At 40.7% G+C, this 22,755-nt stretch overlaps 1 protein-coding gene across 11 annotated transcripts in view; it reads left to right on the plus strand.

Annotated features, from left to right (window-relative positions):
- Slx4ip (SLX4 interacting protein) overlaps nt 1-22,755 on the plus strand; it is a 190,139-nt gene that overhangs the window by 46,103 nt on the left and 121,281 nt on the right. Inside the window, exons 3-4 of one of the 11 annotated variants that reach the window (NR_149746.1) lie at nt 8,990-9,189; nt 9,727-9,934. The exons of the other annotated variants lie outside the window; for them this stretch is intronic. The gene's annotated coding sequence lies outside the window, so the exon portion shown is untranslated. The remainder of the gene's footprint in view (nt 1-8,989; nt 9,190-9,726; nt 9,935-22,755) is intronic. 11 annotated transcript variants of the gene reach the window in all.

Raw genomic sequence — 22,755 nt, forward strand, 5'->3', positions numbered from 1 at the left:
TAGAGTTTCCAAAGCAACAACTTGGTTATTTGGTAGAAGCCTCACTTTGGCAAACAGCTCCACAAATAGCATGTTTACACTGTTGAATATTCTTCAACACTAGACTTCCCCTGAGTTGGACAGCTCAAATGGAAAGGCCTTCTTCTTTGGCTTGTCGCTGTTACAAGTGGGTCAGTGATGAAAGATGAAGACTTTGTAGAGTGTGCTGGTTTAGAGGTATACGGGAGGGCATAACTACCTTCCTCTGTCCCAGTAGTACCCCGTAGGAAACTATATTTCTGAAATAATGTACCCTAGACTTGAGCTTTTATTTTTTCCTGTTGCTTCTAAATTATATTAGATAATTTAAAAATATATGTTAAACAAAAGGAAAGTGAATTAATATAAAATTATGTCTTTCTAAAAAATTGTGTATCTGATTGAAAGCACAAAAATATCTTAAGATTTATTTTATTTAAATTATGGGTGTATGTGTATGTGTGTGTGTGTACACGAGTGGGAGTGCTAGTGTGTGCGCATATGCACTTGAGTGCTGATACCCACTGAGGCCAGAGGCATTGGATCCCACCAGAGCTGGAATTTCAGGTGGCTCTGAGTCATCCCAAAATGGGTGCTGGGAATTGAACTTTGGTTCTCTGCAAGGGCTCTTAGTCCCTGACTCATTTCTTCAGCTTCACAAAACAAATCTTTTTTGGAAAAAAAAAAAGTATGAAAAGGTTCAGTTTGCTCTTTTGCCAGGGCTGTCCCTAATTTTCCCAGAACCCATTCACACCTTGTTGCTCTGCTATGGTGCCTCTGTCCATAGCCTGCCATCTTACAGAGACCAAGGCCCTTAGGTTAGGCTCAAGTATAGAATGTCACAGAGCAAGGGGTCAGCTATTGGTGGATGTTCAGATGGGCCTTGGTGGTTCCTGTTTTCTTTGTGGTCTATAGAAAAGTTGTTAATGTAAAGACATACTCACTGTGTACAACTACGTTGAAATTGAATGAAGCTCATTAGTTTTTTTAAGATTACTATGCTGCCTTCCTGAAAATTGTTCTAGTACTTGTGGTTTAAATATTTTCTCTGATTTAAGTTTTCTGCTTAGTTCTACCCACTCATGCATCTTTTATAGGCCAAACTGTTCTCTTTGTTAATAGCTAATTCTAAGGAGACTCTGATGAGTCACTTGTATGTCTGTGTGGTGGTGAACACTTTGGAAAAGCAACCCCACTGTGAAAAGTCTTCAGATAAAATCTCTACCATGCAAACCTACAAAATATATTTTGAAGAGAGATTTTTTTTTTAACCATTTGAAATTGTAGAAAATTTTTGTATTAAAACTTTCTTTGTATGCACATGAAAAGTTGTTGATGGTACTTATAATCTTATAATTTATGTTGTTCTTGAATAAATGCTGATTTAATTATTAAATCATCCACTTCTGGGTCTGATTGTGCCTCTTGCTGTCTATAGGTTCTGAGTTTCCATTCCAGCTTCTACAGAGCAATTGTTATGAGAGTTACTCTATTCATTTAGACCCATATGTTTTCTTGTAAAGTTTTTTCTTATGATTTTTTATTAGTTACATTTCTGTTGATGTGGTAAAATAACATGAATAAAGTAATTTATGGAAGACAGATTATTTTGGCTTATGTTTCTAGAGAGATACGAGTTCATCATGGAAGGGAGACCAGGCAACCATCTGTAGGTAGGGTGGCAGGAACAGGAGCTGAGAGCAAGTGCCTTGAAGCACAAGCAGAAAGCACAGAGAGCAAACTAGAAGTAGCACAGGCTCACAGTTTGAGAACATACCCAGTGATGCACTTCTTCTAGCAAGGCTGCACAGCATAAACCTCCCCACAGTGCCACAAATGGGGAACCAAGCTTTCAAATGGCAAGACTTTGTGGGTCTTCAAACCATTACAACTGTGAAGAGAGGATTAGAAATAAACACAGCCTCCTCAGAGGTTCTAGGTTAAGAGTCACAATTTCATAGGCTCTTTGAACATTACATCCAGGATTCACCAGTTTGAACTTTTCCAAATCTAGCAGACTTTATTCTGGTGACTAGTTGTTTTGGTATTTAATTCTTTGTACCTTTTCCAGAAAACTTGAATTAAAAATGGAACTAAAAACCTACCCTGCCCATACAAGTGTTAGTTGTTAGAAGTAGGAAAGACTTAGTGAACCTGTAGTTTGAAATTATAGGTCAGATAGTTGCTTCTGTATTATCGTGGATTTTTCATTCTTGTTTGTTCATCTTGCTTGGTGTCTTTCCCTCCTTTTCCCAGCAGCATGACTTATGGTTTATGCTGTGACCTGAATCCTGGGATTCCATTGCTTCTTATGTGTTTTCTGCTACAACGTTGATGGTTTAAACACTCCTTACACACTCACATCTAGCCGCTCCTGTTTGAAAGTATACAGAAAGATAAGCACTTCTGCCACACTGGATTTAGTTAGCTCCGCTTGGTAAAAAGCTCACTGTTACACAGCTTGGTACTTAGTCCTCCCTCCCTCCCTCCCTCCCTCCCTCCCTCCCTCCCTCCCTCCCTCCCTCCCTGTGTTACCTTACTCAGGATGATGCCCTCCAGGTCCATCCATTTGGCTAGGAATTTTATAAATTCATTGTTTTTAATAGCTGAGTAGTACTCCATTGTGTAAATGTACCACATTTTCTGTATCCATTCCTCTGTTGAGGGGCATTTGGGTTCTTTCCAGCTTCTGGCTATTATAAATAAGATTTCTTGAACAGTCTCCATCTGCTGCAAAAGAAGCTTCATTCATGATGATGAGATCTACATTTATATGTGTTTAGAAGAATAAGTATATATAATACAGTTAGAATGGTTTAGGAAACTCAGTGGTTACCAAACTGTGGGTTACCACTCCTTTGGCGTTGAGTGACCCTTTTCACAGGGTTCAACTAAGACCATCGGAAAATAGGATATTTATGTCATAATTCAGCAAAATTACAGTGATGAAGTAGCAATGAAAATAATTTTATGGCTGGGGATCACCACAAGATGAAGAACTGTATTAAAAGGTCTCAGCATTAGGAAGGTTGAGGAAACACTGTTTTAAGTAGTTATGCTCTACTGTCTTCCCTGAAGTCTTTTATATCTCAGTTGAACTCATTCACCCCCTTCCTTCCTTCCTTCCTTCCTTCCTTAACTCCAGAAGCGATTTCTTTGATTAAATATACTATCTTTCCTTAGTATAGATACTAAGATATATATAATAATAATTATATATATCTTAGTATATATATTAGGGAAGCTTTAATATGTATATTATATATATATATATATACACACACATATGTGTGTGTATTTACAATGTAAATTCTTATGCATAGTTGATTAATAAATACTCAGGAAGTCATCACACATGCTAGTGGTTGATACATTATCAGTATTATTGGGTTAAAAGTTGTAAACAATGAATTCTCACCTGAGGAATACCGAATGGCCGAGAAGCACCTGAGAAAATGTTCAGCATCCTTAATCATCAGGGAAATGCAAATCAAAACAACCCTGAGATTCTACCTCACACCAGTTAGAATGGCTAAGATCAAAAATTCAGGTGACAGCAGATGCTGGCGAGGATGTGGAGAAAGAGGAACACTCCTCCATTGTTGGTGGGATTGCAAGCTTGTACAACCACTCTGGAAATCAGTCTGGCGGTTCCTCAGAAAATTGGACATAGTACTACCGGAGGATCCCGCAATACCTCTCCTGGGCATATATCCAGAAGATGTTCCAACTGGTAAGAAGGACACATGCTCCACTATGTTCATAGCAGCCTTATTTATAATAGCCAGAAGCTGGAAAGAACCCAGATGCCCCTCAACAGAGGAATGGATACAAAAAATGTGGTACATTTACACAATGGAGCACTACTCAGCTATTAAAAAGAATGAATTTATGAAATTCCTAGGCAAATGGATGGACCTGGAGGGCATCATCCTGAGTGAGGTAACCCAATCACAAAGGGACTCACACAATATGTACTCACTGGTAAGTGGATATTAGCCCAGAAACTTAGAATACCCAAGATATAAGATACAATTTGCTAAATGCATGAAACTCAAGAAGAACTAAGACCAAAGTGTGGACACTTTGCCCCTTCTTAGAATTGGGAACAAAACACCCATGGAAGGAGTTACAGAGACAAAATTTGGAGCTGTGACGAAAGGATGGACCATCTAGTGATTGCCATATCCAGGGATCCGTCCCATAATCAGCTTCCAAATGCTGACACCATTGCATACTCTAGCAAGATTTTGCTGAAAGGACCCAGATATAGCTGTCTCTTGTGAGACTATGCCGGGGCCTAGCAAACACAGAAGTGGATGATCACAGTGAGCTATTGGATGGATCACAGGGCCCCCAATGGAGGAGCTAGAGAAAGTACCCAAGGAGCTAAAGGGAACTGCAACCCTATAGGTGGAACAACAATATGAACTAACCAGTACCCCGGAGCTCTTGTCTCTAGCTGCATATGTATTAAAAGATGGTCTAGTCGGCCATCACCTGAAAGAGAGGCCCATTGGACTTGCAAACTTTATATGCCCCAGTACAGGGGAACGCCAGGGCCAAAAAGGGGGAATGGGTGGGTAGGGGAGTGGGGGGTGGGTATGGGGGACTTTTGGGATAGCGTTGGAAATGTAAATGAGGAAGATACCTATTAAAATTTTTTTAAAAAGTTGTAAACATATTTATATTCTCCTGTATATGTCTCTTCAGCCTATAACTTTGGCTTTTATATTTCTTCATTCCATGTATGTTTCATGCATTTTCTATAACAAATGTGTCCATAAGCAGTACTTGGAATTGTTTTGCACATTTTCAAACTTACTACAATTGGTGTATGTTGTGCATAATGCTATGCAGTTGCTTTTCCCACTGATTGTTAGGTTATGATGGAAGAAGTCAGCATATGGATGCATTTAACTGTGTGATAGGCCTACTGCATAGTTTCCCCTCTTGTAACTGTAGGCTGTTTATCTTTGCTAAAGAATATTTAAGTTGTTCCTTATTTTGTCAGCCCTTTGCTGTGGACATTTACATCTGTACACAGTCATCTTGGTATTACTGAACTGCAAAGGACCAGTCAGTCTGGCCACGCTAGACACTGTACTTCATTTTACATTGTAATAATTGCCTTATTTCTCTGTGTACTTCAGAATTTTTATTGTCATAATGTTTTGCCATTATAAGTTTTCTGCAGGATAAATGAAATTATACAGTTTATTTTTATTGTTTCTCTTGATAGACAGTTTGTGTCCTGTGCTGATTTTTTTCTTCTGCAGCTTGTCTCTTTGTTCTTTTTTGTTATTGAGACTAAGTCTCACACTTTCCTATATTGTCTAGGCTGGCCTGGATGTTACCATTTCCCACTTCAGCTTTCTCAGTGCCAGCTTCTCTGACTTCTCTTTATCTTTTGGTAGAAACATTGTTCCCCAAGGTGGTTGTGTCCTTTACCTGAGTCATAATACCAACCAGTGACTTAGCTTTGTTTTCTGTCTATGATATGCTTGTGAAGAGCTTTTAAATTCTGGTTTATCATTCTTTCATTGTTAGGGCCTTTTATGTTTAACTGAAAAAATATCTGTCTAGCCAAAATCCTGGACGTGTCTTATATTGAAAACATGTTTGCTCCTTGCTCTCTTTATGATTTGCTCTCAAGTTTGTGACGCTCTTCCTGTTTCCTGAGTTCTGGGATCACAGACTTGGGCCATGATGTTCATCTTTAAAATTTTTTGTTAGTTTTGTCATCCAAATGAGAGTTTTTGAAGATTTATTTATTTTATGTATGAGTGCACTATAACTGTCTTCAGACACACCAGAAGAGGGCATCAGATCTTATTACAGATGGTTGTGAGCCACCATGTGGTTGCTGGGAATTGAACTCAGGACCTCTGGAAGAGCAGTCAGTGCTCTTAACCACTGAGTCTTCTCTCCAGTCCTGCAAATGATATCTTTAATGTTCATCTAGTCAGTTCTCCTTGTCTGCAAGTTCTGTACGGATTTAGCAAACTACAGAAAAAATTGTTTGGAAAAAATTTTCTGTTTTACAGATATTCTCTTCTTGATCTCATTTCTTGAACAATGCAGAAAACTAGCCCATGCATATTGTGTCTATGATATAAGTATTATGTGCAAAACAATCCATTTTGTACAAGGACCTGGTCATGTGTGGGGCTTAATATGCTAAGGGAGGTCCTGGAACCCATTCCCATAGGTCAGGAGAACAGCTGTTTAGTATGTGACACCACATTGGTATCTACTTTTATTTAATGCCACGTGGAGAGCTGGTTTTCCTGGAGAGAAGTAGTTGTCTCCAAATAATGTATTCTTTCCCACTGATATGCAGCACTTTTCTGTCATATATTATTATTCCAGTAGACATAGATATATCTGACTTGGGCATTATTTTCCAAGAATTGTTTCCATTGTTTCACATTATTTGTACTGGAAGGGGTCACTGTGTGGGTATGAGCATATAAACAGGTGCCCACTGAATTCTAAAGGTGTCAGAGTCTCTGGAGTTGGGGATACAGATGGTTGTGAGCCATTACTGTAGGTACTGGGAATGGAACTTGAATCTTCTGCAAGTACTCACTCTTAACCCCTGAGCCATGTCAACAGCTCTTTTCCCTTTCTTTCTCTCTGGCTCTCTCTCTATCTCTTTTGATGTTTTCTTGGTTGGTTTTTTTTTTTTTTTTTTTTTTTTTTTTTTTTGGAGTCAGAGTCTCACTCTATAGATTTGGCTGACCTGGAACTCATTGTGTAGACACTCTTGAACTCAGAACTCACAGTGAACTCCTTGCTTCTGTTCCCCAAGTTCTGAGATTAAAGATATGAGCCACCAGGCCTGATGACTTACACATTATTTTTGTCTTTCATCTCTTCATATGCTATCATAAACTGTTTTGGTTGCTTTTTCATTCAATTCTTCTTCTTTTTTTTTTTCTTGAAAGAGGGTGTCTCTGTGTAGCTCTGGCTGTCCTGGAATTCACTCTGTAGACCAGGCTGGCCTCAGAAATCTGCCTGCCTCTGCCTCCTTTTCATTCAATTCTTATGTATCCATTTTAGACTTATTTCTTTTGTTTTGTTTTTAAGACCAAGACACTTAGTAGCCCAGGCTGTCTTTGAACTCAGTGATCCTATCATCTAGCCTCCAGAGTGCTGAGATTATAGCTATTTGCCATCATACCTGGTCCTATTTTCTATGTCTTTTATGGCCTATTATTTTTATAAATGTTCTGATTTTGTTAGTAGTCCTTGTATTCCTGGAAATGAACATTGCGGTGATATTTCAGCATTAGAATTTAGAATTATTGAAACTATTTTTATAAATGAGCTTTATTGTTGGTGTTTCTATTCCTTTTTATGGACTTTCTTTGTTACTGGTCTCATTAAAAAAGATGAATCACCCCTTTAAAGTTCTTGAAAATGGCTTGTGACTGAATAAAGCTTTCCTGTAAAACCACTTAGGCTGGTAGAGAATGAGAATAGAGGATATGATTTTTCAATTTCTTCCAAAATACTGTTTTATATTTTAATATTTCTCTTGTATCTTTGTTAATAATTAATCTTTTCTTCAAAACCAACAGTTTTATTCATATTAATTGTATTGACATTGGATGAGCCCTAGTTTCCTATGATTAGCCATTTAAGGTTTGTTTTTTTGTTTGTTTGGTTTTTGTTTTTTATCAAAAAGCTTTATTCTATGTAGTAGTATTTATTTGGAATGAAAATTTTCCTTTATTATTAAACATTTCTGCTTTTGTCTTCTTTCCCTCTTAACTTTCTCCTTTTCCTCATTTATCTGTCTACCTTGATTTTATTGTATGTCTATTGTATGTTGCGTTAACTTATTTTTCTATTTTATATTACTGGAAATACACATAGTAGAGGGTAGGAAGAGCAATAAATTAGAAAATAGTAATAAAATACAAAGTTTCAGTTAGCTGGAATCCATTTTCGACACAAATTGTATGAAAGTTATTAAAAAATACATTTCAAACTTGATGCGAATGAATTTCAGATATCTTGCCATAAGTCCTGGCATGTGACCATGTCCATGGAGTGCTGGTCAGCTTGATTCATTCATTCCCCTTTCACATAGATCAAAATGTCACATTGTACCCCATAAATATGTTCAATTATTTGTTAATTTAAAACAAATACATGTGACTGAAAAATTAAATCTCATTAATTAGTATAATAGATTTTAGTATGTAATACATCTATAAATATTCTGTGATTATATTATTAGTCCCTTTTTGAATTATTTAGGGTCATATTGTAATTTTCTTAAATATATATTAAGAACATTTTTGTGGCTGGAATATTCCTTGGTAGATTGCTGGCCTACCATTAGCAAGCCTCGAGATTGATCCCTAGTGCTGCAAGAAATGGAAGAAGGTTAGCCTTTTAGACTGCCTTCCAGGCCGAAGCTTGCATCAGCATCTTTCCCATCTCCAACCTCTTGGCCCAGTCTGCAGATTTCAGACATGATAGCCTCTAAGTTGTTCTCTTGCTCTCTTTACATAACCATACCCACAACCCTGCTGCTTTCATTTCTGTAAAGAACCTTAATAACAGGAGGCTATAATGCCTTTCCCAGTTGTCAGCTTAGGGATAGGATATCCTCTAACCAGTGTAGGATGGTCCCTATTAACATTACAGAGGAAATTACTCCAGTTTACATGTGAGCTTCACTCTTTCTCTTTTAACCGCTAAGATATATCTTTTCAACAATGATGCTAGTAAATAATTAAGGAGCTGAGGCCATTGTCATCCATGAGTTACATTTGTCCTCACTGAAGTAACTCCTGATAAGTCACATTTACTAGAGCACTTGACACCTGGGGCCACCAATGAAGCACTTATATTGTAACAGTAACCTACCTTCAGTGGGGCTGGGAACACTAAAATGTTTCTGCACCTTGGAAATATAACAATGAGCTTTTTTTTTTTTTTTTCCTCAGCACAGGAGGCTGTTACTAGATGTGGAGAAGTTCCAGCAGTCACTGGGCCTCTACACGGCTTCTGGGGTTTTCCTGGCCTCAAAGATGGCAGCCGTGATTGGCCGTTGTGTTAGTTGTCCTTGTTCTATTCCACCAGGAAAGAGTATGCAGTACACACCCAGCAGGGCTTAGGTAGCCGGAAATGTGGCAGCTCCTTACCCCCAAAGTGAGTTTTAAAGTTCACTTATTTACACTGTTCTCATAGCAACAGGAAAACTCTTCTGACCTATAGCCACAGAAAACTCTGTAAAAGAAACTGTAGGAGGAAAAAATAATAATGCCAGGAAAAAAAGTTAATAAAGTACCATTCTTGCACTTATTCGGTCAGCTGAGAGGAACAGTGTGTGCATTTGGCAACCAAAAGGGAAAGGCCATCTCATCTCTAGCACGAACCTGCCTACATTACATGACTGATTTCTTTATTTTGTTTAGGCACAGTATATTATGAGGGATCTTCAAATGGAAAGCCATTAAACATGAGACCCAGCAATGCTCACTATCCTAAGGCATTTGGGACTTTGAGGAATGATAAGTGCAAACAGCCCAGAATTCAGAAACTCTCCCAAGTACAAACCTCTAGACTCTGGGAATGTGGGCATGTCTTGAGTTACACGGATGCAGATAATTTTTCTTTCTGTGAGGTCTCTTGTCACTTCTATCTTGTCTGGACAGGGTGTAACTCCTGTGTAAATTCTATTTCTAGCCTGAAGAATCACTAAATTGTCAGCCAAAGCCAGTGCTGCTTGGAAAATGGGAAAGATACAGAAGATGGGACCTGCTTCTTCTTTGGCCTGGCTGTGAACTTGGGGCCCCTCTGTTTGGTGATTTCTGAGAGGATGTCCAAGTTCTGTGTTGAGCCACTGGGCCAAGTTGAAGTGAAGCCGCTCCTCATTCACATGTTTGTCCTTAAGGTCTGTGCTCAGTAACTGTTTTGTAGATTTTCTACTGTGTGACTCTGAGCTTAGAGTTACTGAGTGTTGTGCTTGGCATATATCTGTAGTTTTGTAAGGAACCTGTAGGCTGAAGACCATGTAAGCCCTTCCTATTCTCTGTTTTCCTCGTTTCTCTGCCTAATCATATGTATTGCTACACAAGTATACATACAACCAAGCTCTATTAAATTATTTTTTCTTCAAAACTGAATTAAAGTAAGTAAGACATCCCCTCCCCCGCCCACTTGACCCATGTCTGCTTCTGAGTTTAGGGTGGTAGTGTCTTGATTCCCGTTTTGGTTGTGGAACTTCATAGCCAAGTTTGTTGCATGCTGCCCCACTTTGTACTCATGGTTATGATATTGAAACTTTGGGACCACACACAGATAGCAAAGTCTCTGGCCACTTACGCATGTAAACAGTCTGGCTTTTTATAAAGTGGAAAAATATTTCTTGTGCACTATTTTAACATGATCAGCATGTTGAAACTTGGTGTGCAACTGTGTCAACATTTCCTTGGCTCTGAAGAGCAAACCTGGAGAGAGACCTCGTGGTAACATATAAAATGCAAAGCTGCTTTGTTTACTACTGGGATTTAGGTTGCAATTACAGTCTGAAGTAGACTTCCAAATGTGGCATACAAAATAAATGAAATGCATTTTCCTAGCATTGTAATTATACTAGGTAAATAGTTTTCCCTTTACAGGTTCCTATTACAAGCTGATATTCTTGCAGAGAATCAGGAGGAGATAAGGAGTTAAGTGCTTGGAGCTCCTTCTTGGCCCTTCCTCAGCCCCAGCCATACAGGGCCTTTGATGTATTTCTGGCACAGAGATGTGTTGGATTTGTTACTACCCGCTGAGCACGTGGTTTAAAGGGCAGTTTCCTCTTCTTGCTTGTTCCCACTCTCAGGTCATCTGGAGGAAAACAAGTAGTAAACAGGCAGTCAGCGACCGACCGGAGCAAGAGGACACTGGCAGGCCTGGGAAGTGGATCTGTTCCTTATCAAATGTTTAGTGAGACACTGCTGAGATCTGTAGGTCAGGGAGCAAAACATACATTTCTTCCCTTAATGGGGCTTACATTGGAGTGAGGAAATAGGCCATGAGCTGTAACCACAACAGATGCTCAGAGGACAGGGTATGTTGGTAGGTGGCAAGTTGTAGCTAGCAAGAAAAGTAAAACAGGTAAACTGTATCAAGGAGTGGCAGAGGGGAAGTTGATTGACTTTTGATTTAGTTTTTAGCTACCCAACTTTCTTTCAGCCTGATTAACAAATAGCAGCTCTTTATAATCAGGAAACACTGTGATACTTTGACTGTCCATAGTTTACTAGCTCCCTCACCCCACAGGGAGGAGAGGAGAGGAAATCTCAGGGGAAGTTAAGTAGGGCAGTCCAGGAAGATGTCACTGAGAAGACCAGAATAGGTTAGAGAGAGCGAGTTAGGTGCACACTATCTCCTTGGTTCTAGTAATGAGTCAAGTTAGCAGGAGTGGAGACAAGGTAAGGTAAACAGGGGACTCTCGTAGATGAATAAGTCAGTGACTGGATGTCAGAGAGTCTCATGATGGGGTCATTAATTTGAACTGACACCCAGAAGCTGCCAGGAGCTTATATGAAGAATCTGGTGTTCCAAGCAGAGAAACAGTAAGGTCAAAGGGAGTAAATGATACGGAAGAAGGAGGATCTTGGTAGGTGGAGCTGTGGTCTAGGGCATGGGGTTTTGCTGTGAGGGAAATCATGTTTAGAGTGATGCTCTCTTCTACTTGGTTTTCTTACAGACTTCAGAGGAGAAAAGAATGCAGGATAAACTGAACATACATGCAGGTGCTTCCTTTGGGCCAGATGTTGGTCGGCCTGCTTGTGGGATGCATGGAACAAAAAGTAGACATGATTGCAGAATTTGAAGGGAGGGCCTCATGGACAGATGATTGAGTGACATGACAGGGGAGACAGCGTCTGTTAGTTTATTTTTTTTTCAGATATTTTGAAAACACAATAACAAAATCTGAAGAGTACCATGCCAATACTTTTATACCAACCATACAGGTTATGAATAGTAATAAGGATTTTGGGATATTTGCCACCAGTTTTTAAAACTTGCTTCTTTTAAAAATGTCTATGTATTATTACTCTGAGAATGTGTGTGTGTATGTGTGCATGTGAGTGCAAGTGTGTATGTGCCAGGCCACAGTGAAGGCCAGAGGACAACTGTGAGAAGCTGGTTCTCCCTTCCACCGTGAGACTCACATTGAAAACAGGTTCTCAGGCATGTGAAGGAAGTGCTGAGCCATTTTTCCAATGCTAAAATTCTGTTTTCTCTATGTATACATATAAGAAACAGAAATGTATACTCCTCTGTAAGCCATGAGCACACATGTATCTACATAAACACTAAAGATATGTAAAGGATTTATTTATTTTATGTATATGGGTGTTTTATCTGAATGCATGTCTCCATACCAGAAGATGATATGGGATCCCATTGGACTGCAGTTATGGACAGTGTTGAGAATTGAACCTAGGGCCTTTGGAAGAACAGCCAGTGCCCTCAACCACTGAGCCATCTGTTCAGCCCCAACATTAAATGTTTATAATCACCATTTTTTATTGCTTTCCTGGGGTTAGAAGCAGCCATGCTGTGGGCCTGCCATACAAGTTTTTAAAAGTGTTAGGTGAATTCTTCCAATGATTGAACAAGTATTTTCCTGAAAGATGTTCATTTGAGCATTGTTTATAATAATGAAATATTGGAGATGGCTGGTTAAAAGTCATTGAACTAATGAATAAATTTCTACATGACTATATAATAGAGTCAAATTAAATAGATTTTTATTTGAATCAAGTAGAACAAAAATTTATGCACATAATTATTTATAATGAAATTATTGACCAAGACACTATCTGTTTTCACTCTAGTTTTATAATAGTAAGTCAAGCAGACAGGAGTGAAAAGTAAGAAATATAACATAATTAAGTAAATATCGTTTCCTTTTCAAAAGAGTAAATATTGTTGCTACAAGCCTGTGAGTGCTTGAAACATCACCTTTGCCCTGATATAGTTTGTCTGTCTGTCATCCATTTGAAGTCTTTGGAAGAAAGAAAGGTGGCAGAAGTAAGGGGAGGGAGGAGAAGATTATACCGTGTCATGCCAGGCCAGGCCACCGCAGTGACACTATGTGGAAAGAAAGAGTAGAGACAGTTGCTGTTTGTCCACTCTGCTCTGGAAAATACCAGGTTCTAGCAGATGCACCTCTTTGAATCTTTGCTATGTGATAAACATAAGAACTGTTATTGCTGTTTTCCTGAGTAGACCACTGTGACTCAGCTAGCACGCGGTTGATTGGAATTTATACCTAAGGCTGATAGGTCAAAGCCCAGATCTTTCCTCTACCTCCTGTGCAACCTGGAAGCAGCTTACATGCTTGGTGAAGAGCACTGGCCTCCAGAGTATTGCTGCAGATAGCTGCTTGTTGCTAGGATGCATTCTGGAGGTGATAGGAGATGGGCAGAAGAGGCTCATGTAGAACTGGCCTTGGGAAATCTCTAGGAGAACATTGTACCCTTGTGTCCACCTCCTGTCTCTTTCTAGAAATTGCTGATAAAAGACCAGGGACAGTGTCAGGAGGGGTCAGTGCTGTGTGTTGGTGGCATGAGAATGGGGTGGCAGGGTATGTCCAATTGAGGCATCACTGTTCCTCTGCTTTATTATGTAGCATCTTTCTCTTCCCATTGAGGCAACTGATAATGCTGAGTGGTCTCTATTCCCACATCTGCTTTCTGATGGGAGTCGGGAACTTGTCCTCTCTGTGCTGCAGTATGAAACATCCACCTGAGTTGTTGGCTCCTTCATCCCTTTACTGTCCACCCACACTGATGCTTTCACACTTGCTTTCTTGCAGCAAGTCCTGGTGTGATTGTCTGATTCTGGGCTCATCCTGGCTGGATTTGTAGATGGGATGAGGACTGGATGTCTGAGAAAAGAATGAATCTTCCTTACCCCCCCCCCCCCCCCCACTTTACTCTTTTCTCAACCTGTCTGAAGTTTCTAGCACACAAAAGTTTTCTGGTAAGGTGATCAGGATGCATTGAGCTAGCAGTTCTCATTTTTACTCTTTATGTGAGAAGCCTTGGCTAAGTGACATTATTTTGAGCCTCAATTTCCTTATCTGCAAAAGTGAGCATAGAATTTACCCCAGACTAATTTCTGTAGGAGCTTGTGCAATGAACTGAAGCAACCATGTCAATAACTATGTGTCATATATGTACTGGAAAGTACATCTCTTCTTCTATAGGTAAAAGCTTGAAGTGGGATTCAATATGTATGTGGTATGTGAAAGTCATTTTGTATTAATTCCAGAGGGGACATGGACTGTATGTATTAGTATGGTTAGTTTTTATTGTTAACAGAGTCACCTGGGAAGTAGGTGTCTCAGTAGAATTGCTTCAATCAAATTGGCTTGTGATTGTCTTGATGGAAGCCTGATGTGGGAGGACCTAGCTACTGTATGTACCATGAGCCCAAGGCAAGTAAGCCTGGGCTTGTATAAAAAGGAAAGCTAAGCAGTGAGCCAGGAAATAAACCAGTAAGCAGCCATCCGTCTATCATGGTTTCTGCTACAGGTTTGTGCCTTGAGTTGCTGCCCTGACTTCCCTCAATGATGGGTTGCAACGTGGAAGTGTAAGCTGAAACAAGCCCTTTCTTTTCTGTTGTTCTTTTCCTTATGATGTTTATCACGGCAACAAAAAAACAAACTAGAGCAATATACATTTACCCATTTATTGCACTCACAACCTCAGTGGCCTTTTTGTGTCCCAGCTGATTGCCACATGTTTTCTCTTCCTGCTACGAGAGAGGAGAGAGAGAGAGAGAGAGAGAGAGAGAGAGAGAGAGAGAGAGAGACTCTTGATTTATATTTAGACTGAACTAATGATCCTCATTCCCTTAAAACACAGTGAGCCATGAGGAATACATATTGTGGTCATATTTATCTTTTAGGCTAGATTGCTATAGCTTGGGCTTCATCCCCATTATGCAGTGAGATATCTTCCTGACTGCCAGTATCAGAGTGGAGCCTGCTTGTCAGAGCTTGCCTATGCTCCCCTGAAGATAAGGCAGGCTATAGTGAGAGGGAGTTGGCTGTAGCCTCAGGTACCTGGCAAATTATTAATGGGCCAGCATGAATGGACCCAGCTTGAATTGGGCACAGTGTACCTCTGCAGGATCCTATGAGCCAAAACCACGTGGTCTGTTTGAAGCAAAACCTCTGGCTACTTCCCAGGGGCACCCATCACAGTGCTGTGGAATCCTGCTCTTGTCCTTCTGTTTACCTTACTGACAAAAGTTTGTTCTCTTTACTGGTTTGAGTTGCTAGTGATTCTTCAAAACTTAAAATATTTGCAATACATTGTTCTCATAATCTGCCAACATCTATTTAATCTGTTTTGTCTTACTTCCCTGTGATACAATTTTCTTAATTAGAATCTCAGAGGGGAAAATAAAATAAAAACAGAACACTGGGACATGTCTCAGATTCTTTCACGGTCCCTTCTGCATCCTTCCAGCTACAGGGTCATGATGCCTCTGGGGATATTGCTGGGATAAACATGCATCCAAGGTGTTGAACTCTGCCTTAGTAGAGCATCTGCTCATCTGATGTTTTGATTTGGATTTTAAGTGCTTCTCAGAAACCTATGTTGAAAGCTTGGTCCTCAATGTAGCGTTGCTTAGAGGTTCCTCCTCCTAACTAGGAATCTGTTTATCGATTGACAGTTTAAGGGTTTATACAGTAGAGAGTCTTAGGAAGCCAGGCACTCTCTGTGCTTACTGGGCACCAGGAGGTGAGTAGATTTGCTCCGCCATAGGCTTCCTGATGTTCTGCCTTAGCAAACAGAGTCAAGTGCCTGTGGAATGAACCCACTGGAATCATGAGCCAAAACAAATGTTTTCCCCTCTTATTTGATTTACCTTGGATATCTGTCTCAGCAGTGGGAGGCTGACTCACACACCTGATAACTGGGCGGCAGGAAGATAAGATTTTTATCCTGATATATCTGTCTCCCTGAAACCTACCTGAGCTGTTGTGTGGTGTTGGTCTTATTTTTTTGAAAAGAACCTCACTCTGTAGCTCAGGCTGGCCTTAAAGTCTTGGCAGTCCTCCTGCCTCAGCCTTCCTAGTGTGGGGACCATGGACTGTCTCCATATCTGGCTCATTAAGCTATTTTAAATTTGTCAGACTGTCTCCACCTGCCCCTTCAAAGCCACAGTGTCAGTGATTACTACAAGTGGCAGCTGGACACTTGTCCTTCTCTCAATGCTTATCTCCTCACTGCTGGGAAGGAGTTAATTCCAGGGCTTTCAGTTGGACAGGTGAAAGTCTGCTGGGATGTAGGCAGCCTGGAGAGGCAGCAAGCAGTCACTGTGCTGTGCTGGCTCATGCTCCTTGTGTGTCCCCTTTGCTGCTGCTAAATTGATGCAAAAGCAAATTGATGCAATTGTCTTTTCCACCCCGACCTTTTCTTCTGCCATTTATATAGTTGAGTTCTGGCTACTCCACACCCGTGTTCTAGACATCACACCCAGATCTGCATTCCTGTTTGAATCCTTTTTCATTTGATAGGATCCTGAAACTGTGGTACCCTTGGGGAAGTTATGCTTTGGTCAATTTTAGTTTCATTTTAGGTATGAAATTGCCACAAGTGAAAAATCATGTTCATCGTGAGAAGTAATTTGGTGCCCAGAACCCTCTCCGCCGCCCCTCCGCCCCCCCCCCCCCCCCCGGCTGTTTCCTTTCTTCTTGTTGAAGAATGATGACCTGAGACTCTAAGTGGAAGATAGTCTCTAGATTACTTGAGCAAACTTCTTCAGGGGTAGCAAATGTTTTCAAATAAGGCTGTTTTAGTTTTGCAGCCCATAAAGTCTTTGATATATTAGAAGGATTTTGAGGCTAGTCTGGGCTTTATAGAAAGATCCTGCCTCTCAAAATAAAACAACAACAAAAATCCATGGGGGGGGGCACACAAAATAAAAATGAGAATATCTTTCAATTCTACAATTATTCCATGAAACCAAGCATGGCTGTATTCTAATAAAATTTTATTTTATTTACAAAAACAGGCAAGAACAGGGTTATAACCCTGGATCATAGCTTGTACTTAGTGGGGTTGTTATTGATAATGAAAATTCCACAAGAGGTCACTAAGTATGACAGTATTCATTGTTTTTTATCTTGCTTATTTAATAATTGCACCTTTTTTAATCCAAGATTGTGTTGCTCGGCAGATGAATGTATTGTCACTGTACAATTACCATATTTGGAAGTTCTTAATGACACAAAGATGAGCTAGATTCTCTAGCTTACTATAACAGTTTGGGTTTTGTATCACCAGATCTTTCAATAGTTAATGTATAAGAGAACCCAACAGTAGAAGAAATTCAAGGCGGGGGGGAGAATAGAGACCTCCTAGAATGTCCATCATTCATGGTTTTGGTAGTGCCTGCCCTGGACACTAATATATATATATATATATATATATATATATATAGTTCATATATATGGTTTAAATGCCCTTTGTACCAGGGCTTTATATGGTTAATATATCAGGAAATGTACCTAGGATCACACAGCTGACGATTAGACTTGGCTGCAGTCCTGGACTCCAGACCCTACCTCCAAGAACTTACTATAAAGTAGTTGAATTTAACAAATGAATCACATGCAACTAGAAGACAGGGCTGAACTGGCTGAACTGGCAGAGGTGATTACTACTCTGCCTTCTTCCTTATTCGCCATGGACATAAACATCACAGAGGGTGGGTGCTCAATGGAACCTTTCAGCAGGAGCAAAGGATTAGCAAAGCCTGAAGATCTTTCGGTTGAGTTGAGCTTCAGAATTCAAGAGGAATATACCAAGAGTGTGTATGACCCACAGATGTAAGGGATCATAAGGACTGAGGAGAGGTGTAGGCTCTGGTGAGCTCAGAGCTTTGCTGGCTAGGCTCCAGGATGAGGAAGACAGTAGAGCACCAGGTCATCTTCTCCCTGCTTATCAGTCCTTAGCAGTGGAATGAAGAAGTCTGTATTCAACATACATCTGTCTGGCTACTCCAGTGCACGTTTTCCCGGGATACCTGCGCCTTCTAATGAGGCTGGTGGAGGGAGTAGTCCACACAAATTCAGCACCCTTGTTAGTCTCTCATCCTTTAATCCAGTGATTTAAGAGAACACCAACTTGTCTCTAATTTCCATTGGGAGTTGCCTTCATTAGATAAACCTGTGCCAAAAGGAAATCTTTAAAAGTAATTTCCATTGCCCTGATTATTTGTGGGTGGTATTTTTTTGTATGGTTTCCAAAGCACTGACCCTAAGCACAGTGGGACAGTCATGTGGAGCTCTTGCCAACTCCTCACTCAGGGAAAAGGACAGAGAAAGGTGCCTGTAGCTTTGGTTACAACCTCCTGGAAACAGAACCAGTGGGTAGTTTTCCAGCCCCAGCGACTCAATGTATATCCTTTAAGGTACACTCTAGTGGGTATATTTTTTCCCAGATTCTGAACATTGCCCCAGGACAACTGTCTGAGTTCATTTTGGCACCAGGACAAATGAGAGGATGTTTCCTGTTTGCCTGACTCTTGCCCCAACTTCTTTCTCTGTTCTGTTAAGCTCTTGGCTAAATTCTTTCCTCTTGTATTCCACATTTTAACTGATGTTAGGGCACTGAGTGCAAAAATCTGCAAACAGTTAGCTTTCATGTTTGAACATTCCAGTCAGAACAGACTGATGTTAAAGTTCTCGGAGCACGGCAAGATCCCCCTCTGCATAATGCATTAAACATTTAATAACTCTACTAATAATCCCAAACACTTTTAATGGGCCACATGGGAGCCTTAATGTGGTTTAAAAAAAAAAAAAAAGCATGTTTCTTCATGTCAAGTTCACTTGCATCAAATTGAGAGAACTTCTTGGAAGCAGCTTTGAGGAGCTGGAGGTTTATAAACTGGGAAACAGGTAGCAGATCCTTAAGCTAGTTCCTGTGTAGAATGAGACCGTGAAAATATGGGGACCGTCGACCTAGCACTGTGCATGGCTTTGTAGTTTTAAAACTGTCATAAGTTGAGGAGAGGCATCACAGGGCTCGGGTGTATCTGCTGCGTGTCAGCCTAAGCGCTTCTGAGTAGGGCTGGCAGCTAAACTACTCTTGGAACACAGGTCTCTGGCTTCAGGACCTTGCTCTTTGATTGGGAATGTGAACTGTTTGAATTTGCTCCATTTTTGAAGTTGTATAGAAAATACAACACTCAGTATTGAAAGCAGAAAAATCGAAGGACAACGTGTTTCGGGTTAAATTAAATTCACATTTATTTCCAGGTTGAATGTTTTACAGTTATTCTCCCATGAAACAGGTGTGCACTTGAAATGATGCAGTTGCTCTCTGAAACTCAGAAAGAAGTAGTTAAAGCAAGGATGAGTCCATTAGTGCAATAGCCAGCTTTACTTTGTTTGGCCTATTTCAAGTAGGATTGGCTCCTTGCTCCAAACATAAGCCAGTCAAAACACTTGCAGTTATAATGTGAATACACTAAGGACTCAGGAAACTGATATTTTTCAAGCATTTGCAAGGAAATGATGTCTTCTGAATAAAATTCATGACATAAACCTAGTCCATCAGCTCATTAGCCTGAGTCCTGTGCCTTGGTGGTAACTTTTTAAAATTTAAATACTTTTTTTAGTTGAAAACTTAAAAAATTGCATGTGTCACCATGAATATGGTGTGACCCCCCCACATGAGGAGGTCAGTTTTGGTGTAAGGCTTAGGGCTACAGAAATCGCCACACATTGGCAGCATCCTGGGTTGAGCACTGTGCCTTTTAAGAGTGTGTTTGTTTACAAATGTCAGTTCCTGGTTACTTTGTAATAAACAGGTCTGTTCCTTGCTGGCATTCTCCATCAAAAGAGTTTTCAGCAAAGAGCAGTTCACCCCATTTAAGGACAGCAGTGATCCAAGTGTCTAACGATAGTGAGTATCCTAAAAAGAAAAGCAAAAAAGCCTTGCTTTTTAAGAAGGAATTTACTGGTATTAGGAAAAAAAAAAAAAATCACAAACTGGCTTTGGTTATCTCCACTGGCTTTCATTCATCTTTCCTTTTAGCAGAATGAAAAATGTGTGGATAGTTACAACTTTGTACTAAAGTGGCCCATAATTTGGTCTGTGTTTTACATCCCAGAGGATTGCAAAGTCCAAATATGGCTTTGATACTCAGAGCACCCCCCCTTTCTTTCTCTCCAGCCTTTACAGTGGTTAAGGTACTTCTGTGCAGGTCAGGATGATCATGTAGGCAGCGGCTAACCCGAAAGCTCCATGTGTTTGTCTGTCTGTCTAGATCATTTATAGTGGGCAAGCTTTTGCCTCTGAGGAAGCTTTAGAATTTATGAAATTATTTTAGTCAGTCTTCTCTCTCAATTTCATACCATTATCTTTGGGTCTTTGTCCTTCTATCTACCACACCGGGGGGTTTGAAGCAATGCTTGTGAATCACAGCACGGCCAAGAAGCAGACTGCCGTGGTACCTGTGTTGTAGCATGGATTGAGATTTCGTTCCTGTAAATTCAGAGATACACAAGGAAAGACCGGAACCAGGGATAGGCAAAGTCCAGAGCCTCATGCAAGCTTTAGGATGAGCAAGTTATTCTAATCGAGATGATGTGTAAGATTTCCTGTGTATTTTCAATGTAAATGCACCTTTTATTGAAAGGAAGGAAGATATGATTGCTCTGTGGAAGTGGGCATATTCTGTTGGTTAGAACTTCCTTCCCTGGAGGTGGCGGATGGACAGACCTATGAGGACTTTGGGCTCACTGTGAGCTTCTTGATGGTAGGCTTTGTGTTAACCATGGTGTCACTCCACTTGTCACTGAGAGATTGGGACAGGGCCAGTTTCATGGAGATGTGAGGACTAGATTTCTGTAATAGTAAGGAAGCCTTTGATTCCTGCCTGCTGACTGAAGCTGCTACCTCTGAGGATGCTGACAAGTTAGCAGACTGGTGCTCAAGACAGGGCTTTATCAGCATATAATCGGTGGAATCTTAAGCAAGTCTCTCCACTTTCCAAGTTAGTACCAATTTCAGGCTTTATAAGAGAAGGGGTTCTGGCTGTAGGAAATTTACATTTTTAAAGTAAAATTGTATTGTTCCCAAAAAGCAAACCATAGTAGTTTGAACAAAGACCCCATAGGCTCATATATTCGAATGCTTGGTCCCCAGGCAGTGAAATTGTTTGAAAAGACTACAAGGATTAGGAGGTCTGGCCTGTTTGAAGCAGGGTGTCACCGAGGGTGGGCTTCGAGGTTTCATAAGCCTGTGCCAGATTCAGTCTCTTTTTCTTTGCCTATGCATCAGGATGTTGCTCTCAGTTAAAGTATAGAGCTTGTTTTCCCAAGTGCTGTAGCCTGGGAGGGGCCAGGGCTAGCTCTCCAGCTTTCCTGCCCTGCCTTCAGAGCCAATTTTTCCAACCAAGGCAGGGGGAGGGGCATGGGGAAAGGGCCTCACCTGTACCCATGCCACCTCATGGCAGACCATTGGCAGCTCTCCTCAACCTCAGGGTTGGCTCACCCACACCCCCTTGACCAGGGCTGCCCAGGTGAGGTGCTGGGCCCCTACAGAATGTTGTAGCAGGCGAGGGACAGGGCCAGCTCACCTGTTTTCATAACCCTGGGGCCAGCTCTCCCAACTGCACCCATGACACCTCGTGGCAGAAGAGTGGCGGGGCCAGCTCTCCTGTGCTCTCATTCTCAGGACTCACCTGCTCACTTGTGCCCTAATTCAGGGATCACTGGCTTTCCTGTGCTCCCACTACCAAAGGGAACTCTGCTGTGCTGTCCAGGCCTGCTACAGGGCCTCCTCTCCTAAGTGCTGCTGCCGATGAGGGACAGGGCCAGCTCTGCTGCTCTTTCCCAGCTGCCAGAATCAGCTCAACCACATTCATGCTTTCCCATAATGCTGTCACCAATGAGAGGTGGGGCAGCTCTCCAGAGCTCTCCAGAGCATATGCATCTATGGCCACCAAAGCAGGTACCAAATTGGGTTGAACAAAAGGACTGCCATCTGCTCTGCTCCTGACTCACATAAGAACACCACCACCACCATGGGGTCCCTTTGCCCATAAGCTTTTTAAGGCTCCACATATGAGTGAGATTTTGGTCTTTCTCTTTGCTTTCTGGATGACATGCATTAAAGAACCAGCATTTGTAGTGTCAATGACCTGGTTTATTAGCTTATTGCTTTGTCACTTCTTCATTGGTTCTCATATGTGATAAATTGCTGATTAAGCAAGGTGGGTGTGTGCTCCTATGGTGTTTGGCAACAACTTCATAGTTTTAATGCTAGTTTAACTCTGTGGTCCATTTTAAGTTGATCATGTGATTTGAGGAATGGGTCTGACTTCCTTTTTGTGCATGTAGTTATCCCGCTGTCCCATACCATCTTATGAACATGCCCTTTCTGATTTTTAATTATCTTTCCCTTCAGGTTTCTGAAGAGTACTATAAACTTAGAAGGAAAAAAGAGAGAGAGAAAAAACAGTAATTGCTTCTTTTTTTTCCTCTCTGTCATTTATTTCCCTTCTTAAAAGTGGTCTTTTTCTCCGTTAGCTATTTCTTCTGGGTTTTGTTTTCTTTTTACATGCTTATTTGACAATTTCTTCAATATTAATTAGAGTTAAGTATATTTAGTTTTGAAACATCTTATATAAAGTGTTACTGGCTTTTCATTACTATGAATGTTTTATAATAAAAAATGTTAT

This window comes from Mus musculus, chromosome 2 (assembly GCF_000001635.26).
Source record: "Mus musculus strain C57BL/6J chromosome 2, GRCm38.p6 C57BL/6J".
NCBI classification, from domain to species: domain Eukaryota; kingdom Metazoa; phylum Chordata; class Mammalia; order Rodentia; family Muridae; genus Mus; species Mus musculus.